Here is a 10,810-nt window from a genome sequence, read left to right as displayed (position 1 = left end):
TAACAATCTTCATATTTTTGTATCCAAATATCTTTTTTCAATGAATAACCGTTTTAAATGACATATAATTTTAAAAGCGGCGTAGTGATTTTCACAACCTTTAGAAAAACAGTGTAAGTTAAGCGTTCATAATTAATCCATTTTATTTCGAAATAACAATTAAAAGTAATCAATAAATTGCTTGTTTTATAACCTTTCCATTGATCAAAAAATTATTTATGTAATTTGTGTTTTAAGAAAGTTTAGACCGTTAGAAAAACATCACTGTTTACAAAAAACATGGACAGTCGGCTTCTGCCTTCCCGATCACTGTCTTATCAGTTCTAAAAATAGAATTTGTATACAAACACGATCTCTCCTATAGACAATCATTTCATAAATTTAAAGATTTTCAGTGTATAAATTTACAGACCGGGTAGATTCTTTATATGAAATTTGTTAAAATTAAAGTTTAAATTAATGCAGTGGCTACGATTACGGTACCGTAATCCTAGCCTCCGGTTCTAGGATTACGGAAGTTCCGTATTCCCAGACAACCCTATGGCCCATATGGGGATAGGCTAGGATTACGGAAGTATTTAAGAGGCATCAAATATGTTAGGACATGCATAAATGATGTTGTAAACTTACTATTTGCACTTAATTTCACTATTATCTCGTGCTAATGATCCGCCGTTTTGGGTTAATATAATCTTAATGGCGGCGCACGGAAATATAGATTTATCTGTTTCGTACATACCTGCAATTTTTTCATCAACACAAATGGTCTTTAATAACATACAGTATGGTTATATATCATGGCAGATAGATAACAGGAAATAATGAAGCAGGCATGAAAAATCGCTATTTTAATTAAGTGAAATAAGTAACTTTACAGCATCATGCATGTCCTAAAATATATCTAATGCCTCTTAAATACCTCCGTAATTCTAGCCTATCCTCATAGGGTTGTCTAGGAATACGGAACTTCCGTAATCCTAGAACCGGAGGCTAGGATTATGGTACCGAAATCGTAGCCACTGCCTTAAATTAAAACCACAGATTAAAATGAAATATTTCACTTGTTACATGCATAGATAAAACTAATTGAAGAATTTCAGACAGGCAGCATCACTTTAATTTTTTCACATTTTCTGAAAAGTTACAGTCATAAACCAACCATAATAAATTATGATAAAGTGTGTCGCAAATTGAACTCGCACTCCTCCGATTGAAGACCACTGTTGTAAAATAACAACTTTCACTATGGTTTTCATAATTGTAGCAGTTTTTCAATGTGAAATAACTCTCAAAGACTGGGTGCAATTATCCTGATGCTAACTCGTTACTGGACTTATACAATGACTATTTCAGGCAGTCTAGATCAAACAAGTAAACAAGAAATCAGCGGCCCAATTTACCATATGAAATGTGAAGGACATGAAAAGTTTCAATGTAACATGGACTACATATTTGAAAGGGAACGAACACTGAAAGCAAGATTCATGGAACATAGACAACCTAGTTCTAGTAGTAGCAAGGTATCATGCCACATACACCAAGACAGCCCAGGTCACGCTGTCTCATTGGAATCTGTGCGTATTCTTGACCGGGAACCCTCTTGGTTTGAAAGGGGGGTCAAAGAGGCGGTGTGCATCAGAGCATACAAGCCGGCGCTGAACAGGGACGTGGCCGTTTTCAGTTTAACCGCACATTATGGGACACAGCATTAACATCACTCATGTCCTCTGGTGGTGTTAATCTTAATCCCCAGTCAATGTAAAACAGATCAGTTGGCTGATGAGTGAAGTCCTTAGTAGATGGATAAAAGCTCCCAAGGTTAATTACCCTTTCCACAAGAAGCCTTCCAGTTATTGGACTTAATAACCCTTTCCAAAAGAAGTATTCCAGTTGTTGGATTTAATAACCCTTTCCACAGGAAGCCTTCCAGTTGTTAGACTTAATAACCCTTTCCACAAGAAGCCTTCCAGTTGTTGGACTTAATAACCCTTTCCACAAGTAGCCTTCCAGTTGTTGGATTTAGTAACCCTTTCCACAAGAAGCCTGAGTCCAGTTGTTGGACTTAATAACCCTTTCCACAAGAAGCCTTCCAGTTGTTGGATTTAATAACCCTTTCCACAAGAAGTCTTCCAGTTGTTGGATTTAATAACCCTTTCCACAAGAAGCCTTCCAGTTGTTGGATTTAATAACCCTTTCCACAAGTACAGTACGTCCAAAATGAAAAGTTCCAATGGACACCCATCACCGTGACACCAGACTAGCGTGTTCAAAGAAATTTGACCACCCAGCTGGGTGATTTCACCGCAAATCGCGGTGAACAGGGTGTCCAGATACGGTGCTTGCCGAACACGCTGTTTCGCGGTGAAATCGTGGCGGATTGCGGTTTTCATGATATTGTTTTAAAATATGCTATTTTTCATTTTATTTTTACCAAAAAATAAAAGATACATGTAGCCTTCAAGTTGGAGGTTTTAATAACCATTTCTACAAGTAATCTTCCAGTTGCTGGATTTAATAACCCTTTCTGCAAGAAGCCTTCCATTTTTTTGGATTTAATAACCTTTTCCACTCAAGAAACATTTCAGTTGTTGGATTTTATATTCTAACACTGATTACTGTTAAATTGCCTTTAAAGTTCAGTAGATATTTAAAAAAGTTATCAGCCTATAGGCAAAGAAGCTAGGTTCTTGGTCAGTATCATTTTCCCCAGGTTGATAAATCCTCATGATCTACCTCATTAAAAGGTAGTAATTGTATATTACTTTAAAGTTTAAAATGTTTTATTAAGGTGTGCCTTTATTTGATTTGTTATTTTGTATATATTACAGATGTATTGGCAGAAGACAGCAGCTTTGATCAACAGATAAAAGTACAGAGACTTGTAAATGAAGCACAGGTAAAACTAAAATAAGGCCTTTAAAAGCTGTTTAGGGTGACCATGGTGACTGTAACTCAAAATTCATTGATAGTGTAGTTCTAGGGAAGTTATTTTATTTGTTACCAGAAATTTACAAAGTCAGAGTGCGAATTTAGAATTTAACACTCGCATACACACGAAATTCTAGTGGATGGTAAAAAATATGCAAGCTGTCTTTTCATACTCATGCAAATTGTTTTGTGAGTAAATTACAGCAACAATGTGTTTAAACATCACTGCAATCAAAACACTGAAAAAACATTTTTTTCTAGGCCTTATTTTAACTTTGTGTTATCATATAGTGTCTGTCATCATAAGTTAATGACCAGACAGTCAGTTTAAGGTCAAGAGTACCTAAGATATCTTTGTCTGTCTGTTTAACTGTCTGTCTGTCTGTCTGTCTGTGTTTCTGTTTAATTCGTTAGTCGTTGCTCTGTAAGATAGGCAACAAACAATGCAATGCCATGTATGATACAAATCTTTACTCTGGCGGCTAGCATACACTAGACTGAATCAAAATGGCATGCGCAATAGATTAAGTTTAATATACATGTACAAGCATCATGGGAAGGTGTATAAAATACTGTTACAGTGTCTATCATCCAGGTCATGCAAAAAAGTTTGTTGACTTGCAGTTAGCTGATACCAGTGAATGATGCTTACAGATTTTATTTTATGTTAGAAACTCATGTTCTTATTTCAGGGTTGTCCTGATTTCTTAAATTGGCATTCTTGATAGTGACCTCCTATTTTATAATCTCCTTCTGGGTTGGACTCCAACATTAGGAATTTTGTTTTTCTACATCTTTTGTTTTGTGACCGCTCAATGTCCGTTGTGCATTGTGTGTTGTACGTCTGTCAACATTTTCTAAAAAAAAACTTCTTCTTGAAAACCACTGGGCAGAATTACATCAAACTTCACAGGAATGATCCTTGGGTGGCCCCCTTTCAAAATTGTTCAAAGAATAAAATTCCATGCAGAACTCATTATAATTACCTGATGATCCCAAATGATTAGGGGTCACCTGACAGTGAATGAGTGATCTACTGTCCTACTTTCTTGTTTTTTAAGATACAGCCTTGAAATTCGGGTGACATGTACAGTTTTGTACACCGATCTTAAAACTGCACTTTCAGTAACCATGAATATGACCTACTGACCTACTTTCTTAATATTTTAGTATCAGTTTGACATTTGAAACATGCAACTCATATTACTCAGTTGACCCCACCCCAGGTGCTTGTATCGGCATTATTTTAGGCTCAGTTGGGCACCTCAGTAGAATCACCAAGAGTAATAGTAATTAAGTCAGCTGGATGGCTTCCATGCATCCTTATCAAGTTTTCAAGCCCACAGCATTGAGGAGCAAGTGATTTGAAGTCATTGACCTTATTCACTCAGCTACAGAGGCCCATCATTGGACATCAGTTCATTCTTTTTTTATTGCAAACATGAAGAAAAACAGGGCCACAGTGAGGTTTAAGACTTTAACTTATGCGTAAATTCTTTTTGGTTTGAGTATGGCTAAAGTTGATGGAATTTTGATTGTACCTGCATAATGGCTAATAGAAGGAGGTCAGTGGTTCTTTGTACTTGCTTGCTGCTGACTAAAATGTTGCCAGAGGGGCACATTTGGGTCTTCCTCCAGTCATTCAAGCTGTAAAGTTGCCTTAGTTATAAGCATAGCTTTCAGTGTAACTCGAACGTTTTGACATTTAACCATAGGTATATGTGTGACTAAAAACTCAACAAAAACAGAATGACTGAACTTTAAGGTGACATCCTGATTCTAGTTCATACATCCTGTTAAACAACTGTTTATTGGGTTTAAAATGGTTTTGATTCGACATTTTATTAGATTTGATGTAAATTGGAGTGTAGTCTAAAAACAGTTTTAAAAAGTTCTATGAATTTTGTGTGGGGGATTTGACCTTTCATAAAATGACAAACTTTTTTTATTCAGAGAATTATTACTTCAGCATATTTCTTAGGAAGGTTTTAAAAGTTTTTTTTGTTTGTTTTTTTGAAAGGTTTTAAAAGTTAGTTACTGACAAGTTATCTGTTATGAAAACACAAGGAACAAGTTGTTTTCACTAATTACTAATTTTTGCATTAAAAATTGAGAAGCATTTGTCATTTTTGCCTTAATAATGGTAGGGTTGGTATAAACGTTGTTTTTACAGTACAAATTCCCCCTTTTGTGTGTTGGCAAAAAAGGTGGGGGAGGAAACCCTGATAACCGGTAAGGATATTTGAATGAGGTTTGGCTGTACATAGAGTTTCAGTATGACAGTCTTCAATAGAAATTTTGTATTTACTTTATTTGTAAAATGAATATCAACGTTATTTTGTCTCCCTCCCCCCTCCCTGGGGGGGACATATTGTTTTTGCCTTGCCCGTTCATCAGTCGCCCAAATTCTTTTCCAATCAATAACTGGAAAACCTTTTGCCTAAAAACCTTCAAATTTCATAGGGGGGAAAGGCTTTGGAGAAGACAGGGAAAAACCCATTTCCAATCAATAATTGAGAACTACTTACCCAGAATGTTGAAACTTCATGGATGTTGGACATGAGAGTAGATCCCCCTGTTGATTTTGGTCATTAATAAAGGTCAAGGTCACAGGGCAAAACTGGAAAAACCCATTTTCTAGGAGAACCTTTCGACCTAAAAACCTTCAAATTTCATAGGATGGTAGGGTTTATGGAGTAGATGACCGTATTTTTTTTTGGGGTCACTCCATCAAAGGTCAAGGTCCGGGGGCCGAACATGGAAAATCATTTCTGATAAATAATTTTAAACTTAAAAACCACTGATCAGAATTTTGAAACTTCATGGATGTTTTGGACCTGGGTTTTGACCCCTTTTGTTTTTGGGGTCCCCCTTATTAAGGTCAAGGCACAAGGCCAGGCTTTTAAAACCATTTTTATAATAACTTAAAAAACCTTTTGACCAAAACCTTCAAGCTTAAAAGGAGATGGGGCTTCGAGTAGTGCCCCCTATTTTTTTTGGGGTACTTCATAAAAGGTCAAGGTACGGGGGCCATCCGTCCTTCACCTTCTTTTATGAATAACTGGGAACTTTTGACTGAACCTTTGACTTATAGGGTGTTTGGGGCTTACGAGTAGATCCCCTTATTGTTTTGGGGTTTTTTTTGATCAAAGGTCAAGGTCACAGGGGCATGAACATGGAAACCATTTCCAATCAATAACTTGAGAACCAATTGAACCAGAATGTTGAAAATTCATAGGATTATTGGACATGCAGAGTAGATGATCGCTATTGAAGCCAACCATCAGTGTCTCTTTGACTTTCGCTCCTTCTTGCCTATTATTACTATGCTTAGGGGGAGACATGTGCTTTTCTACTAAAGCATCTTCTAGTTTATCAAATTAGGTTATGATTTCTGTTAATAAACTATTAATCTTATTCTGTAGGAAAGTCCCTCTAATATTATTATATTTTATTTACAGAGATTCCGGGAAGAAATTTCAGACAAGATAAAACAGAATATTGAAGATTCATTTGACACATTCATCTCCGACATCGAACTTATTAACCAGTCTGTCCAAGATGAGAATATTAACGTATCCTTCTCAAGAAACAGAAAAAAGTAAGTTTTAATAGCCAAAATTTTCCCCTACCCTATAAAAAAACAGAAATAATATGTTTCAACTGGACAGTCATTCACAATCTCGGAAAAATTTTGTTGCCCTTGAAATTTATACTTTGTTTTTCTTAGGGGTTTGATTTAAATTTGTGTTTTGTACTGTTGAATTTATTCGTTGAACAATATTAGAAAATTTATGTTTCCCCGGGAAACCCCCCTTCTGCCCTGGGTTTCTAAAAAGTAGTTTGTCCCATCAATTTAAAAATTTTTATTTTTGGGAGCTTAAAAGGTTTTAACTTGTATCATATATAAGTCAAGTGTACAAAACTAATTATATGTCACATGAAAGTATAAATTATTGTATATAGTGAAAACTCATAGTCACTCATGGTGTGGTTTTGATGATAAACAATAATATATTAATTTTGCCCAAATGTCATTAAATTAATGAAAAAGGTCATATCAGTGAAAGTGATCATACCTTTATTTTTATATATACATTACACAAAACTAGTAAAATGCAGTCACTGTTATTTGAATATGTTTAATATGAAGGGATAAAATAAAGTTATATATTTTTATCTGTGATTCAATGCAGAATGAAGAACATCTTGACTTTGGTTTGAGGAAGTTGATTATTTGAATATTCTAGTTGAACCAGGATTGTTATCGCTTGCATTATTTAAACAGAACTTTTGAAGGATGAACTATCATTCTGAGGTCTCAGTGTTCATTTCCAGGTTGAGATGTTCTGAGTCACTGTCACAGCCCTTTAAAATAGTAAAAATACGGACATGAAATTTGTTTGTTTTAGCGTAAGATTGAAATTCGTCCAACCAGTGAACACAAAAAGCATCACTTATTGTCCCTTGTTGTCTCTTTAACTCTCCATAGGTCACAGTTTTGGCCCAAATTGTAAATTGGTAGAATGTTAAGAATGTTACTGACCACAATGAAGTCTGGATTTTAACAAATTTGTAAACTTGATTACCCAAGGTCAAAAGCTAGTTAACAAGATGAAGTTCTAGAAAACTCCTGTTTATGCTATAGAGGCCACATTTTCAAATGGATCTACATAAAAAAAATTGTTAGAGTGTTTGTTTCTTCAAGTTTAAAACTAGTAAACCTGAGGTCAGTGAAACTAAGTCACTAAGTTAAATCGTAGAAAGACCTTGATAAAACCCCTCAAAGAGACCTTATTTTTATTTGCTTGCTAAACCTTTGTCATAATCTTTTCCCCTTGTCATATCTTTGTCACAGAATTCTTTCAAGTAAAAACTTGTTAGCCCGAGGCTTAAACTAGGCCCTGGGTCAGATATAAAAAAATCTGTTCATCAGTCTTGAGACCATTTTCAGCTTTATCATTATATTAAATCTTTGTCAGGATGTTCGTCACTATGAAATGTAGGTATTTTTAAGACTGGGTCACCTGAGATGCTAAGTAGGTCGGCAGGAAAAACCTTAGAAAAACTTTGTTAAATTAAAGACCCCGGTATAAATTTTTTTCTGCTTGATTTTCATAACCAAATTGTCAGAATGTTTGGCTCTGTAAAATATAGATAGTTTCAAAAACTGTGTTCCGGGTCTTCCATTTTGTCACCTGTCAAATTACAAAAAAACCCTTTTAAAAAAATTAGAGGCCCTTTTTTTGCTTGTCTTCAAAACAGTCTGTCAGATGTTTAGCTATGCGAGATTAGATCAGATTCAGAACGGGGTTCCTGACTCCGGGTCACTAGGTGGATAAAGAAAACCCTGTAAAATCTAGAGCCCATTTTGCTTGTTCTCTCAAACCTTTGTCTAGGAATTTTTCTTCCCTCCCTAGGGGGAAAAGTTTTTTTACCCGAGCCGCCCCGGGGGGTGATATTCCGTCTTTCCCTGGGAAAAAAAACCTTGTTAAAATAGGTGCACAAAGGTGACGTCACATGTATGTTACCTTTGTGCGTCAAAAATTTTATAAAAAATGTCAGGAAATCCCCAAACCTTTTTGGGTCTCCACGATCTTTTTGAAACATCATGATAGGAAAAGAAAAATGATCTAAAGTTCCCTGTGTAAGCCCCTCGGGACGCAGGATTAAAAACCTCGCTAACGCCCATTTTTCCCATTCCCACGTCCTCGGGAAAGGGAAAAAACCCCCGTTTTACACAGGCGGCATGTAAATGTAAGAACCTTATGTCTGGTGGTTTAACCCTGGAATAACTGAGGAAAAAAACTAGGTACTGGGTTTAAAATTCAAAAAAAAATTTGCTAACACTTATAAAAATTGTAAGGCAAAGTAAGTGAATTGGGGCTTTTTGGGATTTTTAAAAATTGTGTTGTCTGGAAGATGTTTGTGTTACCATACAAATTTTTAAAAAAATGAGCCGTCCCATGAAAAAACCAAATAATGGGTTTGCGCCCAGCATGGACCCGACCAGCCTGCGACCGTGCAGTCGTTCGGATCATGCTATTCGCTTTCAAAGCCTTTTAAAATTTTGGGAAAGAACTGTTGCGAACAGCATGGATCCTGACCGACTGGCGGATGCGCGGCGGGTTTGGAAACCATGCTGGTCGAAGCCACTATTTTGGTTTTCCCTGGCCCGGCTAAATGATGTACATGCCTTTACTTTTTGTAGTTTGTATTTTTTTGTTTGCTTTGTTTAGTGTGAAATATGTCAAAGAATGCAGTGTTTTTTGTGTATGTATTTTGGGAACTTTTTGGTTCTTGGTTGTTTGTACTAATTTTGTTCCCACATTGGTCTATAATTGTCACCGATTTTCTAATGGGGGAAAATAAGAATTTTTTAAAAAAAAAAGGGAATTTGGTTTGATTTGCACTGTCTTTAAAAGATTTTTTTTTGAATTTTTTGTATTCAAAAAAGTGTTGTTTTTAGCTCACTGTCATCACGCAGAGCCCGCCCGTCCATGTGCGTGCGTGCGTAAATTTTTGCTTGTGACCACTTGGGGTATATTTTTCGGGGATCTTTATGAAAGTTGGTCAAAAGGGGTTCTTTTTGATGATACTAGGTCAAGTTCGAAAGGGTCTGGCGGTCTAAAACTGGTCAGTGGTCTAAAAATAGAAAACCCTTGTGCCCTCTTTGGGGCCATATTTTTCATATTTCATGAAAATTGTCAGAATGTTCCCTTGATAAATCTAGGTCAAGTTCGAAACTTGTCACGTGCGGTAAAAAAATAGGTCAGTAGATCTAAAAATAAAAAAACCTTGTGACCTCCTAGGGCCCTTTTTTCTCAAAGGTCTTCATGAAAATTGGTCAGAATGTCAACTTAATGATATTTGATCAAGTTTGAAACTGGGTCACTTGGGGTCAATAACTAGGCAGTAGTCTAAAATAAAAAAACTTGTGCCCCTCTTTGAGGCCATGTTTTCAAGATTTCATGAAAATTGATCAGAATGTTCCCCTTGTGTTATCTGGTCACTTTCGAAACTGGGTTACATGCAGTAAAAAAAAGGTCGTAGATCTAAAATAAAAAAACCTTGTGCCCTCTTTTGATCCCCATATTTTTATAAAAATTCTTGAAAATTGGTCAGAACTTCATCTTAATGAATCTAGGTCAGTTAAAAAGTGGGGTCCGTGCCTTCAAAAAACTGGTCATTGGCAAATATAGAAATCCCTTGTGCCTCCTAGAGGTCATATTTTTCAATGGATCTTCATAAAAAATTGGGTTAGAATTTTTATTTTGTGATATTAGGTCAAGTAAAAACGGGCACATGTGCTAAAAAATGGGTCAATATTTAAATAATAAAAAAAAACGACGTCAAACTAGTTAAAATGGGTCATGTAAAAAAGGGGTGAGCGATTCAGGCCATCATGGTCCTCTTGTTTTTTTTAAATTGGATTTTTTGGATTTATTGCATGGTCAATTAATAACTTACTTGATTGGATTTAAAATTATTCTTTAGTAATATAATTTTACAGTGAATTAAAAATCTTTTAAATTTTCAGTTTGTGAAAAATACAAAAATTTTAAACAAAAACATTTTTTTTTTTGTTAAATTAGTACATGTTTTTTTGTGTCAGTCATTGTGAAGTTTTTTTTTATTAACTTCTCCTTTGTTGCATGTCCTGAGTTATTTTGGATTTTTATTTAAAGGGACTATAATGTAGGTGATGGCAGTTTAGTGGAATTTTATGTTGACAGCTGTGTGCGTTAATGAAACTTGCATGCTTTTCCCTGTCCCCCCGGCTTTTGGGAATCTGCTTTTTTAGTCGATAAAAAGAGTAAGTAGAGCTATTGCATCATCCTTGTTGAGGGTGTCCGGGGTCCCAGGTTAGTTAGTTTTTGTA

Source organism: Mercenaria mercenaria, chromosome 11, assembly GCF_021730395.1.
Source record: "Mercenaria mercenaria strain notata chromosome 11, MADL_Memer_1, whole genome shotgun sequence".
Classification (NCBI taxonomy): domain Eukaryota; kingdom Metazoa; phylum Mollusca; class Bivalvia; order Venerida; family Veneridae; genus Mercenaria; species Mercenaria mercenaria.
Note: the sequence above shows the minus strand (reverse complement) of the source record.